At 36.4% G+C, this 15,861-nt stretch overlaps 1 protein-coding gene across 1 annotated transcript in view; it reads right to left on the reverse strand.

The window, feature by feature from the left end:
* The window catches only part of LOC129353294 (pleckstrin homology domain-containing family A member 5-like), a 121,902-nt gene extending 110,046 nt beyond the window's left edge, over positions 1-11,856 (reverse strand). Inside the window, exon 1 of the mRNA XM_055023757.1 lies at positions 11,781-11,856. The gene's annotated coding sequence lies outside the window, so the exon portion shown is untranslated. The remainder of the gene's footprint in view (positions 1-11,780) is intronic.
* Positions 11,857-15,861: the final 4,005 nt, after the last annotated feature.

A 15,861-nucleotide genomic window follows, 5' to 3' on the forward strand; every position in this document is an offset into this window, starting at 1 on the left:
TTTGTATTTATTGAACTTCATCACTGAAAATGTCTGTTCACAATACATAGGTAGATTCAAAGAGGACCAGCATCCTCTGAGCATGCCTCCTCAGGTGTGGAAAGTTCTCCTCTTTGAGGGAGGAGTAAAAGTCCAGCAGTGAGACTGATCTGAAGTGCTCTGCCAGAAGTAGGTCAGACTGCAGGTCAATGAGCTCCATCTGAACATCGCTTGGTGCATTATCCACACTGCAGTTGAAGGGAGAAGAAACCATGTGCATTTCACTCTCAATAGTTTTGAAATCTTGAAATTGTCTCGAAAACTCTCCATGCAGTGCCTCTAACTTGCTTGAGTACTTGTGGAGGTGATCGGCTGATCTTGTGGCTTCCTTTAGTGTTGGCAAGTGGATCAGAATGTTGTCCTTCACTTGGCTTGAAAGAAGCTGCAACTTTCTCATGAAAGCCGTCACTGCACTGTACATCTCGTGCACAAAAAGGCCCTTGCACTGCAGTTTGACATTCAGTTGGTTCATGAGTGCTGTCACATCCACAGCGAATCCGAGGTCTGCCACCCAGTCTTCATCTGAAAGTTCTGGGATGGCATGTCCTTTCTTCCCACAGAAATCCTGAATCTGGTCTCTCAGGTCCCAGACACTTTCAGTACTTTGCCCAGGCTTAGCCATCTGACGTTGCTGTGGTAGCTTATGTCACCATGTTCACTCTCATTTTCCTCTAAAAGTGCAACAAATTGTCGATTTAATGCTCTCGCTCTGATGAAGTTAACTGTTTTAGTTACAGCATCAACAACATGGTTAATTTTTAACACTGTCTTACACAATACTTCCTGATGTATAATACAATGCAAGAATGTCAATTTCTGCACTGGGTTAATTTCTGTCACTTTATCCTGCATCTTCTTTAAAAGTCCAACATTTTTCCCCGTCAGATTTGGACAACCATTGTTGTCACCTGCCAGTTTGTCCCATTTCAGTCCTAACATGTCCAAACACGCATTTACCTCTGTGAACAAGTCACTACCTGTGGTTGTCCCTTTAATTGACTGCATGGCTGCCAGCTCCTCCGTGACTTGAAAGTCTGCAGTTATCTCACGTAAGAAGATGAGCAGCTGGGCGGTGTCACGTACATCGCAGCTCTCATCCAAAGCCAGAGAAAAACAGTCAAAGTCGCCGCTCTGTTCTTCAGCTGAAGCTCCAGGTTTCCAGCGATGAGCGACACGTTCTCAAATGCACCTTTTTCTCCGGGCATATCAGCGCGACAGAGTCCAATAAGCACTCTTAATAAATTCTCCGTCAGAAAACGCCTTACTTTTTCTGGCGATTTTGTGAGAAATTACAAAACTTGTCCTGACGGCTGCATCTCTGGGTGTATGGAGTTTGGTAAAAAGTCCTTGTTGGGTTTGCAGTTTTACCGTCAATGCATCAGGCTTCCTCGCGCGCTCTTCATCAGACAGATTCCGGTATGTAGGCTCGTGCTTCGTCGTGTAGTGGCGATTCAAATTATAATCTTTAAACACAGCAATCTGTGTACCACAAATTAAGCACACAGCTTTACCTTTAATTTCTGCAAAGAAATAGTTGGCAGTCCATGTCTTGTTGAAAACACGGCATTCCTCATCATCTTTTCTTTTTTAGCGTGAGCGGACATCTTGGGGCTAACCGAGCGTCACTTGTCACAAGTTACGCACAGACATACGTCCATAAATAACAGTTTTCAAAATAAAAGCAGAACAGTTGTAATGCATGCACAACATAGATGTTTATTAAATTTATTTTGTAATTTGTGATTGCTGCTGTTGACCTTAACTCACAATCATGCATGCGCATACGTCCACGGAAGTAATGCAAATAACGCTTTTCAAAACAAAAGCGGCACCGTTGTATTGCACACTCGACATAGATACTTTTTAAAATTTCTTTTGTAATTTATGATTGGCCTCACGCGGGCCGGATAGGGACTCACAAAGGGCCGGATGTGGCCCGCGGGCCGTAAGATGCCCAGGTCTGGTGTAGCCCAATTTCAGCAGCAAGGCAGTTCAAAGTGCTTTACATAATAAAAACACAATAAAAACACAAAATTACAAAGTTAGAACTAATGATTAATTTAGTAATCAATCATTCTACAAATTGTTCTGACAATTAATTGATAGTTCCAGTGATTAATCGTATAAATGAAATTGGCAATTTTTTTACGCATTACATTAAAAGATGCAAAATAAATGATTCTGATTCTTTTTAAATAAGCAAATTAACATTTTATTGGATATAATGCTATAACATAGTATCTGTTTTGCATATTTGAACCAGGTGAAGATAAAGCGGATGTTACTCAGGTAAAAGGAAAAATCAAATCTAAGGTGATTTTTTTTAGAAAAATAGTAGAAAAATTATATTTCAACCTGAATTGAAATGTTTGGGTTTTAATGGCACTTGTATTTGAAATACATTAAATTAACGTATAATCGCTGTGGGCATTTTGTGTGAATTAAAATTAACTTATACTAAAAGTATAGTGTTCAAATCTGCAAATAAATCTTGCAATAAAATATTCAACCTTGTACATACTGGAAACTTCATTTATTTATTCAGCTCAATCTAGAAACTATTAATATTCAGTCCACAAAAACTAAATTATACATTATAAAATCTTCTGTATGTTGAACTGTTTCATATTTTGTCACATTAAAACTGCAAACATATAGAAATATTTTGTTGGAATTTCACATGAAAGACCAACACAAAGTGCAGTACAATTGTGAAAATTATACGTGATTCAAAGCATTGGAGTATGAATACTTTTGCAAACTACTATATTTGCTGCTTATGCCATAATTGAGAAGCACACCCATGTTTTTAAACTCTACCCTGAGGTTTCTCTTTTTTTTTCTTTTTGCTTTTGTGATTGTGCATGGAAACAGCGTCATCAGGCTTTCACTGCATCACAAAGCCAAGTCATCCAACACCACTGTGCCCGTCCTGTTGTTGCACTGCCTCGCATTGTTCTCACATTTAATGCCATCAGCAGCCATGATGGGTGGTTCCAGGAAATGGATAGATCTCCCAAATAGTCAGTCATGCTTTTATTGAATAAAGTTTGAAAAAAACAGAAGCGGTTTGGGGGCTGACGCCCGGCCAGGTCAACCATCAAACACTTGACTCTTTGTGTTGTGTTTACCTGGAGAGAAGTATCCGAGATTTCCCTGATAGTTGGACAATAATCCACATGAGGACAGAAGATACCGATCTCATAATCTTCTATTAATTTAACCTTATATTAAATTGAGAGTGAGAGATTTACTGGAAATAAACAGCTGTAAACTGATAGACTTAGACGGCTGGTAATCAAAATCTCTGATTTTTTTCATTCCTCAAATACACAACAGGGACATTGTAGACAAAAAAAAAATAATAAAACTCTGCCAAAAGCAAAAAAATATTTTTTTGATTACTCTCAGACATTTTCAAGAAAAAGAAAATTTTAATTTTCTGAGTTTCAAAAGTAAAAATTTGATTTTAGAAAATTTTCTGAAGTTTAAAAGTTTAAAATTTGCTAGAAAAAACTCAAATTTCGAGATTTTTCTAAGAAAATTTGTAAATTTTTTAGTTTGAAAAGTCATGTTCAAATTTCACAACATTGTCAACTTTCAAAACTCAAATTTTCAAGAATTAAAAAAAAATATCTGAGATTAATCTCAGAAATTTTTAAGAAAGAGTTTTGGAAGTTTCTGAATTTCAAAAGTCAACTCTAAGAAATTTTCTGAATTTCAAAAGTCAAACATTTGCTAAATAAAATTTTGATGTTCATCTCAGAAATTCGCTAGAGAAATATTTCTGACTCTGAAAGGTAATGTTCAAATGTCAAACATTTTCAACTTTTGAAATTCAAAAACTTCCGAGAATATTAAAGAAAATATCTGAGAATAATCTAAACATGAGGGTTTTTTCTCAGAAAATCAAAAAAGGTCCTAATTTTTCTAGAGAATTTCAGACAATCTCAAAAATGTTAAAACAAGCAACCATTAAAATAACCCTATTGTGGTGGCGGTTATTGCATGTGATCTTGAAACCAACCTGTGTGATTTTAAAGGATCTGAAAGATGTTGCTCCTCACGTAAAACTTGAACTCCCAATTACTCTGAGCAGAACTTCAGCAGAAAAGAGAAATGAAACCAACTTAACTATGACACATTGTCCAAAAGTATGACCTAAAAAAATGTTTTTTACTATAAATTCATTGATTATTTCTTCAGAAAAAACAAGAGTTACAAGGAGGATGAGTAGGATTTCCGGCTCTGACATAACCAAACATGATCAGAGGGGTTCTTTTCGGCAGAAACAGCCATTTCTCAAACGCAGCCAGCAGTTGCCAGGGTGAACAATGCTGCACTAAGCCGCAGCTCATCATCCCCTCTGAAACAGACTAAAACCATTTTGCTAAAGTAGCGCCCTGAATGAAAGTGGGAAGCCGTGTTCGACCTTCTAGAGGAAAGATAAGTACAGAGCATTTGGTGCTGAAGTGTCTCGGTAACGTATTTATACCACCTTAGCACTTTCACATTTTGTTACATCACAACACACAAAATCTTACCAAATACACTAGAAATGAAACAATGTTAACAATGTGCTGATATTAACATCTGTATTGGTATCATTTACTTAAAAGAAGTGCTGAAAAGTTACATGCAAGTTAGTTTTGTCTAATTTAAAGTGTACTAATATATTTCCATTAGAAACTAGACCAAGTGGTAAAAACACTTTCACAAGATACTTAATACTTTAACTGGAAATTGCTGTGAAATAGAGAATTAAAACAAAAAGTTAAAGGAAGGGGAAAAAAAGAGAGAACTAGTCTGGGATTTAAATGTCTCGCTGAGACACTAATGACTTACCAGAAATGGTTTGGCATTTCATGCAAATACAAAATCAGATTTCTAGACCAAAAATAGAGAAGACAGGCAAAAATAAATAAGAGACAAATTGAAGAAATTTGATGCAACTTGTCAGTTAAAAAGTCAAATTGAAGATGGTGAATTTTAGTCCATGAACTAATGGAAAACCAGTGTTTACACTGCAAAAATACAAAATCTCACCAAGTATTTTGTCTAGTTTCTAGTGCAAACATCTTAGTGCCCTTGAAATACGACAAAACTAACTTAAAAGGTACTTTTCTGCAAGAAATAGTAACCTCTTTTAAGTGAATAATTTCTTAAAATTGTTGAAATGTACTTGTTCAATTGGAAGATTATTCAATTTAAAACAAGTAAAAAATGTCTTGTTATAAGTGCAATAATCTACCAGACATACTAGAACCTCTTCCCCATAATTAAGAAAGTATTAAACTAACACACCCTGCAATATCTTGCTGAAAAGTTATTTTTGTCTTATTTCAAGTGCACTAAGATATTTGCAATAGAAACTCGACCCAAATAGTTCTGTGTTTGTGTGACGTGCAAGACAAACATATAGGATAATCACCGCTGGCCACAGAGCTTTATGTAGTTGGGATTGTGCAATGCATTCTTATGCAATTGCTCAATGCTGAGCAACGCGTGGGTTCTGCCCTTTGCGACTCGGGCCAGACTCGAGACATGAGGCACAATGTAATGAGTAGCTGCACATTATGAGACAGCTGTTAGAGGGCTTTGTTGTGGTGCCAGCGCAGGAGAGAAACCTCGTTCCTGTCTGAGCTGAGTGAAGTCGCTCCTATTTACACTGGAGACGCTTCAGCTTCTGCACTCAGCTCTCAACCTTCGACAGGATCAACAGGATGTTAGTTAGAAGTCAGAATGCAAACAAAATGGGGATATGGAAGTATGGAAGATGACTAGGGCCACTGAAAGAAAAAATAATGACAGTAATCCAGACTTTATTCTCAGAATATTCACTTTGATCTCAGAATTTTGATCTCAAAAGTGAGAACTGTCAATTAAAAGTCAAAATTGTAAAAATTCTGATTTCTTTTCAAAATTCTGACTTTTTCTTCAGAATTCTGGCTTTAAACTATGAATTTCTCAAAATTCTGACTTTAAGAATTTTGACTTTAAATTCAAAATTCTGACTTTAATCTGAAATGTTATCAAAAAGTAGAATTCTAAGTTTAAAGTCAGAATTAAGAGAATTCAGAATTGTTAAGATTTCTGACTGTTTTCACAAAATTTTGAGAAAAAAGGATAAAATTTCTCGTGATTTTGACTTTTTCTCAGAATTTTGACTTTTGCCACACAATTTGGATTCTGATTTTTGTTAAAACATATGGAAAAAAGAAAATAAAAAAAGACTTACTTTCATGGGAAAATATCTAGAGATCCCAACTTAATTTTGTGAGATCTATGGGGACATGATGAAATAGTCAAACATTATTTATATTATTTATATGAAGCTGAAAAATGTATCTGCGTAAATTTGACTCGACCACACGTGTTGTTTCTGGAAGAATTTTGTGAACAGTCTTGTTTGTTTATTTGGTTCTTTTACAATTTAAAATAAACATCAAACATGTTGATATAAACAAAGGTTTTGAATAAAAAAAGAGAAGTTATTTACGCCTTTCTCTCAAAAGTCTATTCACTATGCCAGGGATGTCAAACTCATTTTTATTTTGGGCCAAATTAAAAATCTGAATGTTCTAAAAGGGTTCAAATATCAATAAACAGCTGTTTCAGCATTCAATAAGTAACATCTTTCCACACTGATCAGTCCATCCAGGATTTTGTAATCGTTTTTCTTTTTTTGCAATCCATATCACAGATTTTGTGGTGAAGCAATTTTTATGATATTTGTGCTAATGTATGTTGTTTCATGTCACTTTTTATTAATCGCCATATTGGACACAGACTGTAGTTTAACATCAAGAAAGGCTGAGACAGCAGTCACTTAAACCAAATGTTTTTGGCCAATTTTAAGAAAAACTGTTAGTGAAACCAGAAAATTGTGGAAATCTGTTGACTTTGTGTGAATTTTGAATAAATTTTTCAGATTTGTGAAAAATTGGAGGAACTTATTGATGTAATTTGGAGTCCAGAAGACCACATGAAAATCTACAGCTGGTCCCGAGGCCTTCAGTTTGACACGTGCATTATACCATCAGCAACAAAACTTAACATGGCAGCCTTTGAGATGTTTGTGGAAGGGAACAAAACTCAGTTCTATTAAATACAGAAGACAAACTTCTACATTTAAAGAAAGCAACAAGAAATTCTTTAGAAAGTCTCTCTTTTACCGTCTTGGGTTTCAGAAATTAAAAATACCTGACTGAAAACAGGAAGCCAAATTTGATGACATGACAAAAGAATCAGAAAAAAGGTTTTAAAGTGTATGTAAATATCTGGTTTCAGTTGTAGCGAATGTAAAGTCTCACTTCCTACTGCTGAGCGCCTTAAGTCCATAACATAAAGTCATCCGCGCCTCCCCAGTCTCAACACATGGTATCATTTGATCGGCATGCACAAACCACAACCCAGGACGGCTATTATGGTGAGGCAAGTCAGCAAACCAGGTTAATGGGCAACTCTGGAAAATCATTTAACAGTTAATTTATTTATATGATTGGGAGACGTTTGTAGGAGTTTTAAGGTTTAAGAACAGGCCCTGAATGGAGTGTTTTTCTCACAGTTTACCTCTGAATCACTGAAGACGCCTCCCTGAATCACAGTTAGTCACTTCAGAAAACAACCAAACCTTCAAACAGCTCACTATTCACCACCATTCAAAGACTAAAGCTATTAAATATGCTGGTGTAATTCAACACAAATGTTTTCCTCAAAGCTTTCCAGGAGATTTAAATTCATTTTAATGTTCAACAGATACAAATGCAAACTGGAGAAAACAGATGAAATAGGTGCAGTAACATGAAGAGCAGACCCGTAACAGCAGAGTTTTAGCAGTTGTTGTGGAGCTGCTTCTGATTTTGTGAGTTTTTGCCTGATGGCAGCAGATCAAAACGTTTATGCTGATTGTGTTAAGCATTTCTGAGTAAGTTGCAGAGCTTTGCTCCAACAGTATAACAACCATGTAATTGGAAAAATTGGAAGTATAAATAAACATTTGCTTAACTGAAGCTCAACAACTTTGGGAAAAGTTGTTTTTCAATAAAAGATTTTGGCACTGGGATAGAATAATTTCCACTGGCCGTATAATTGAACAGTTTGACATTTCTAAAATAAATTTTCTTAATGGAAACATGACAATTTTGAAAAACTCTTGTTTTTAGATGGTGCTAGGATTGCTGTTTCCTTTGACCAAACAATTTTTAAATTTGGCAACTCAAAAATATATTTGCTTCATGGAAACACTCCCATTTAAAAAAAGCAACTTGTTTTTCAATAAAAGGTTTTGGCCCTAGCATAGGTGCATTTCCACTGCCTCTATAATTGCGCAGATTTGAATTACAAAAATAAATTTGCTTAATGGAAACAATTAAAAACAAAAAAAACTCATATTTTTCAACAACTGTTTAATGTGTTTGGATGAGTTGTTTTTTCAGATGTATGAAAATTAGTATACTTCTCAAAACTACAATTAAAACACTTTTTGCATCAAAAGAGTTCCACAATAAACAATTAAATGTTGTAAAACATAAATAAGAAAACGACAGGAAGCGGTAAGAGAATCATGGGGTGACATGTTTTTAAATGACTTATCATGAAAACAAACTGTAATTTTATTATAACTTATTTTAATTGCATTACTTATTTAACAGAAACACCACAATTGCGAAATTCTGTTTTTTAAACATTAGCGGAATATTGACAAAGTTTAGTCCCCATTTGTAATGGAAACTGGACAAAAAACAAAAATTGCACTTTATGTAAAACTTAGGTGAGTTCCAAATCTGAACAATATTCAAGTATTTGAAAAATTATGAAGTTGCAGTCAATATATTTGGAAGCAACACGGCGTTGTTGGATAGAGGACATGTTAAACCTGCATCAGTTCATTCCTGCTGATTTGTACGATTACCTGTCCTGCTTTTGCTTTAGTAAAATAATTTCTTCTCAGTGGACAGGGCACCAGCCCCGGGACCCACAGTCTCTTGATTCGGCCCTGGTCATAAGTTATGCTTGTAAACTTTATGGCAGTTGATACATAACATCATTCAGTCCAAGGTTGTTATAGTTAACTAAAACCAACAAAATGACAAAAACTGAAATTGAGAAGACCTTTTTGTTAACTGAAATTAATAAAAACCGAACTTAATGGGGGGAAAAAACTATAACTAACTGGAACTATAATATACGTTTCTAAAACTTAGACATACCAAAATTATAGATATAATGTAATTTGTTTTTGTGTTTATGAAACCATTTATTAGCCTTTCAGACTGATCTGAAATTGATTTCTTCCCCAACACAAGCAGTTTAATTCAGTTGTGGTAAATTACGGTGCTCCATACTCCTCCACTTATTCTAGTCTGCAAAAGTTGGGACAAAGCACCAGATTCAGTTAGTTGTTTTACAATAATTGAATAAATTGGATGAAAACGGCTTTTTCTGTTGAGTATTCATTACCCAATTGATGTAAACATAATCACAATTCAATACAGTTTTGAAGAAAATTAACCAAAGTATGTCTTAATACTAACTGAACTAAAACTAAACAATATTTAATTAATAAAAGCACTAAGATTGAATTAAATCTGATTTGTCACAACAAAATAAAACTAGTGAAAACTCTGGTTCATATTTTCTTGTAACCTCATCTGGTGAGTAATTAAACCAACATACTTCTGATTTTCTTGCAGACATGTAGTCTTCAGGCATTATTGGTTTAGACAAGGGTCTCTGTGATTAGATAATGAAATTAGCCTGCGTCCTTCTAGCTCTCTCTGTGCTCCATAAAATGCTTTATTAATTGCTGTCGCTGCACAGAGTGCTTTAAAAAACGTCTACTGTAAATACTCCAGACACTAAATTATCCGCACGTAGCAGGAGTGGGTCCTGCGCTGATTGCAGACGGTAACATTACTCTAAAGTTCCTGCTGTGTCATTTCAGTAATGGAGCATATTTTTATTCAAGATAAAGGGCCACTTAACATTGATCAGGGTCTTTAGCTCTACTTAGCAGCAAAGCGTAAATAACCAGAGACTGGAGTGATTCCCCAACATGGAGTGCTCATTAAAGCCCATCACATGTGCTGACATCACAACTAGTGATGCGCTGCAGCTTCTGGATTCATCTCCATGAGTGCATCGCTGCACCTTCACCCTGCAGCATGTGCTTATGCTTAAGTAGCAGATTATAGATCAGTTCAGGGAAAACTACCTCAAGTGCAGGCTTGATATAGTTTCGAAAGCATGATTATACAGCAAAGGTGAGGCTGTGTAAATATAAAAGAAGCTGCATAGAGTGTGGTAAGATGAGTCGAGACCTAATAGACTCAGCAATAAATTAAAACAAACTCAATCACTTCCATTTTCTCTCTTTCTGGATGATAAAAGTCTTTAGTTTGGTGATTTGGTCTCAAGCGGATCCTTTTTTTTTTTTGAAGGACAATTTTGTTCACAGAGACTTCATTATTAATTTTATTTTGTTTATGTATCTTGGATAAAATGTCTTCCAGGTCCAAAGTAAAATGTTCATTTGAATTTAAAGTTTATTGATCTTCGAGAATGTGTTCTTGTGTTATTATCCACTTACCATTGCTAAAAATTATCTCAAAACAACAATATTATCATTTATCACGATACGTTTTGGGACAATTTATCCTCCAACAAAATTTATTACTGTAACAGGCACTTTTTCTCATTAACTATATTGTATTTGTTGTACACACTTCAACCGGTACAAGAAGGTTTTAATTGTTGCGAATTACAGCTAAAATACACTAAATCTAAATCCTTGTTTCAGAAGCTATCTGGTCACATGACAAATGTTATTTAACATTTTCTAGAAACAAGGGGAAGCTAAACTTACCCTAGTCTACCCTACTGATAAAAATAAAAAATCTCTTTAATCGCACAGGTCGATGCAGCCTGCCGTATAGCGGTTCAACCACCACATCTGTTGGCGTTTGCAGTATTTACGATGCCTCAGCGTGTTGTTGTCCCCTGGTGACACACATATCCTGTGTCTGATGGGAAAGCATAGCAATGAGATGAGCAGGTCATGAGCGTCTTCTCGGGGCACGGAGGGTCATGTGAGCGACGCAGAGAAACGTTCCGGGTTTGGAATAATTCTTCAAAGCAGATGGTAGGCACTCCTCAAGGACAGCTCTGATGTCAGCCGATGACTCTGGGAGGATAAAGTCTCCCAGAATAAATCCTCTTCCTTTAGCTTTGGGTGGCTGCTTCCCTTATGTTTAAGATTGCAGTTGATTCATAATTCTGGGGCAGAAAGTGCGTCCAGCAAAGAATGTTAACTTCTTCTTCAGAGCTTTCTCATAATTCCTGTTTAGATGATCTTTGTTGCAAAGATCATATAATCATATTTTTACTGTGTCATCAAGAAGTATTTCAAGGTTGCCTTGAAGCGGATTCATGATACAAAACTCACATTTTGCACATTTTTGAACTTTGGGTCTCTACTGCTTCTAAAAACAGTCCAAGTGCTTAAAAAAAACAAACAGAAAATGGTACTTTTGGGTCAGGACTAAATGTTTTTTGGTGCCTGTATAATGAGCCGTTTCAAAAACCTCAAGATTGTTAAACTCACATTCGATAGGCCGTTACTTAGCAACACCAACGGAGTGCCACCAGTTACCTAGCAACCCACGCTAAGCTCCAGCACGTCCGGTTTTACCGGTGTACGTTGGCTACAGGTAAAGACAATTGTTTTGTTGTTGACTTACCATCTAGAAACCACTTGCTGGGTTCTTGTAGTTGTGCAGGAGGCCTTTGAAAGATGTGCAGTTGAATAATTGTGCGTCTTTTGGAGCCATTTTCACACTGAGTTGGAGGCGTGGCCAGAAGCAGCTTATTTGGATTTAAAGTGACAAGACGCCCTAAAACAGCTCATTCTGAAAGGAGTTAAAAATAGGCAGAACTAAGCAGACTAAAATGATTTTGTGCAAAAAAAACAAAAAACATCACAAACATGTTCAAGAAAGCATTACAGGTGGCCTATGAATATGCTGATAAACGCCGTTTAATTATTTTTAAGAACAAAAATAGTCAAAGTGAAATCCTTCAGAACAAAGGAGCCTTTGACATCACAGTTTTACATATATTTATGCATGGACATCTGTTCCTGTTGAGCCTATTTTTGCCCTGCAGATTTTAAAATTCAAGGTCATGCTCGCGCTGCAACAATCATACAACTATTCTCATTATGAATTGGTCATCGCTGCCTTTCTGAGTTACCTAAATGCTCTGCATGGAAGGGCGATCCGTTAGCGCACGCCTTTGCATTTCAGGGATCTGTGCTTGAGCGTTAAACTCAGACAAAGGAAGTGATTGTGAAACATAAAATTAGTTAGCTGTTTTGTCTGCCACCAAAGCTCATGTTGATTCTTGTGTCATCAGGATTAATCATGCTGCTTACTGCAGTAAGTACATCTCTTAAAGCAAAACTACCAACTTCCACAAACATTATCAGTTTTTAGAAAACATCGTCAACACTCAGCAAATTAGATCCCTGATTCTGCTAACTTCCTAAAATAATAAAGCTGTCTATTGTGCATGAAAGCCACAATTTTTAGGCACTGAAACTGTAGGGTTGGTTCTAATCCGTTCCATCCTGTTATCCACTGCAGGAACCCGGAACTAAACGCAGAGAAATCTAGTTTTCCTCTGACTCGTTGCCAGATTTTGTGACTGCAGCTGAACTCACCTTGTCTTTTTAAATGTAGCTTTATCGGGTTTCAGCGTCAATCAACGCTGCTTCTAAGCCAGACTCAGCGCTCCCACAGAAAAAAACACACAAAAAAAAACAGGAAGTGAGAATGGTTTTCTATCCGTCAGGAAAGTAATATAGTAATGAAATTCCAGTCAGGACACATCAGAGTGCTGAATCTGCTTCATTCAAACTCTGCAGTGACCTGTTCTTGTCCTTACAGCTAATATCTATAACACTGATACAACATGAACTGTTTCAAATTCAAAGGTAATTTAAAACAGATGGTGTCTGTCTGAATATGTTGCTACACTGCAAAAACACAAAAGTATTAATGTCTAGTTTCTGGTGCAAATATCTTAGTATGCTTGAGATTAGACAAAACTAACTTACAAATAAACTTTTTGCGAACTATTTCTCAGTCCAACATTATGAAGAACATTTGTAAAAGGATTAACGCAGAAATGTTGTTGTAATGAATGTCAGAAAGAATAGGAGCTTCTTAAAGAGACAGAGGCCCAAATTCAAGACATCTAATTGTGAAGATATGTTATGTTTTATATGGGCTATTCAGCATTTTTATAACAACTGAAAGTAACAGTTACATGACTGTGGTGTAAAATGGAACTATGTGTCTGTAAATAACATAATACTGTTCATTTAAACAGACTTTTGCTTCTTTTAATAGTTCTTTAGTAGTAAAGTTAACTTAACTTTTTGTCATTTTGTCGTTTGGGTAAAATGCATTTTCTAAATAACTTTAGATTTTTAGAATGTAATAAAACATGATAAAAATACATTTTAAAAGAGACATGGTGAATATATTAATGGAATGTTCATCTTTAAGCCTGTGCTAAATATACACCTAAAATCCAGCTGCATTGTTTTGAGTTTCATCAAATCATCATATAGTGTTTCCATTTGGTTTCTCTTTCAAAATACCTGAAACAAATATACGTCTCTTTATGTAATATTATAGCTTTTATGGGTTGGTGTCATATTTCTGTTCTGGGTTTATTTATTCTGCTTATGTGGCTGCTTCCTCAAGCTCGAAAGCCAAGTATTTCCTCTGCAGCAGATTAGGTGTAGTGACTTTCATATTCCACCTTTGGGTTGAAAAACATCATAACCTCATTTACTGTAACCAGTTCTCACCATGATCCGTGTCAGAAGTAGTGAAGGAGCTGGGACAGTAAACTGAATCGATGGGAGGGAGTGTTGTGAAGGTTGTGAGATATCGGAGCTCATTTCCTCACTGGTTGAGGTCTAGTAAGCAAAGGGGCGGTACGTCAACATTCAGGCGTTTACTGCACATCACCCAGAGATGCTAACAATGATTTATTGTCACTCACTATAATGAAAAGAAAAGAAAAAAAAAAAAAGAAAATCATCAGTATAGTAGACAAAAAGTGTTTGAAAGGTGATCTGCTATGTGAAAATGTACGTTTTGGACATTTTTGTATGGCCATTTGGGTTTTTACTGCTTCTAAAAACAATTCAAGCGCTTTTTTCTAACTTGTTCAGAGAAAGCATAGTAGATACATTTCCAACCAATTTTAGCATCAAATTGTTAAGAATACATAAAAAACGTTTTCACTGAGGCTCTTTGAAGGTGTACATATGTGTAATTTTTTAAATTTACATTTGTTATCATCGTGCCTATATCCAGATGTGTCCCTTATGGGACTCCATGCTTTATAACAAGTAAATTCCAATAAAAAATATTTGTGAAAAATAAAATCAGTGAAAAGGTTGATTGTGTTCCTATCTGCAGTCTCAGAGTTTGGTTTCAAACCCCAAGTATGAATAATAGTGCAGCCATTTTCACATGCAAGTGTAAACTTTGAGTTGGGGGGTGTGACCAGTAGTTTATTTGAATTTAAAGTAACATGATGATGCCCTAAAACGGTTCATTCTGAAAGGAGATTTCATTATCAAGAATGATTCTGTGCAAAAAATGTTTGGTATTACTCACAGACCCATCCTAACCTGTACAAAGAAGCAAAATCAGTCACCTTTAATCAAATGCCTTGTGACAAAACAGAGTTTTCTTGAAAAACATTGGCATGATTCAAAACCATGACAGAGTGCCGCAGTGGGTGTGTGTCTCCTCTAGGAGAATCTAAATTTATAGGTCTGTTGGAGAGGATTCACGACACAGCCGGGTCTTGCTGAGAGGTTGCGTCTGGGCCACTAAACAAGTCCTGTTGGCCGAGCACCGTTGGGCACCAGGACCATCTGCTTTCTGCAGCACAACGTACCGGCTGAGCCGCGAGGGAAATCGATACGCATTGATTCCTCACTTATCTCAAATACAGCCCAGCTGATGAGATGCAACACATCTGACCAGAGCGGAGATTGGTATATAGCATTTACAGGTATGAACATCTATACCTGTACTTTTTAAATCTGCAAACACAGGGAGCGAATACTGATTTATGAAAACACAGGAGGACAAAGGCTATGTCTGTGAGGATCTCTGAAATCCTAAAAGTTACGCCGCCATTTCCTCTGGTTGGACATGTTCTGAGCTAGCATGGACAGTTATTCCCCCGCTGCTGTTTTTGCTGCCCATCTCTGATCCGTCTCCCCCTGCTGCTTTCATTCTCTCTCATCGCAGGCAGACAATTAATCAGTGCTTTGTCGGCCGGACGGTTCACATTCACTGCAGCTGCTGTGCTCAGCAGAAAGGTAAAGTAAATAAAGAAGCCTCGGAGGTGACAGTCACACAGATGGAGAGACGGGCGGATGGAGAGCTTTACGGATAACCTTTTTAAGGTTTTTTGATACAACTCCTTCTCACACAAGCGGAGACACTGTAGTAAAATTGTAATAAAAAAGGAAGACACAATACAGTTTCTAACAGGAGGCAATAAAGCAACTGAAATTGCCGTAGAAGCTCACAGAAAAATGCAAATGCTCCACAGCTCACAGATCAAAGAGCTCAATGTTCAGAGATTTAAAAAGCCACATATGAAGGTGGTGAAGTGGGACCATAAAAATCTTCTAGATTAGCTTTTTTTTCTGCTGTGATGTTAAAAATGCATATTTTATCGTGCTATAACTCCTAACCTTGCTGCCTCACTCCAGCTTTCTAC

This window comes from Poeciliopsis prolifica, unplaced genomic scaffold (genome assembly GCF_027474105.1).
Source record: "Poeciliopsis prolifica strain line A6 unplaced genomic scaffold, Auburn_PproV2 SCAFFOLD001, whole genome shotgun sequence".
NCBI classification, from domain to species: domain Eukaryota; kingdom Metazoa; phylum Chordata; class Actinopteri; order Cyprinodontiformes; family Poeciliidae; genus Poeciliopsis; species Poeciliopsis prolifica.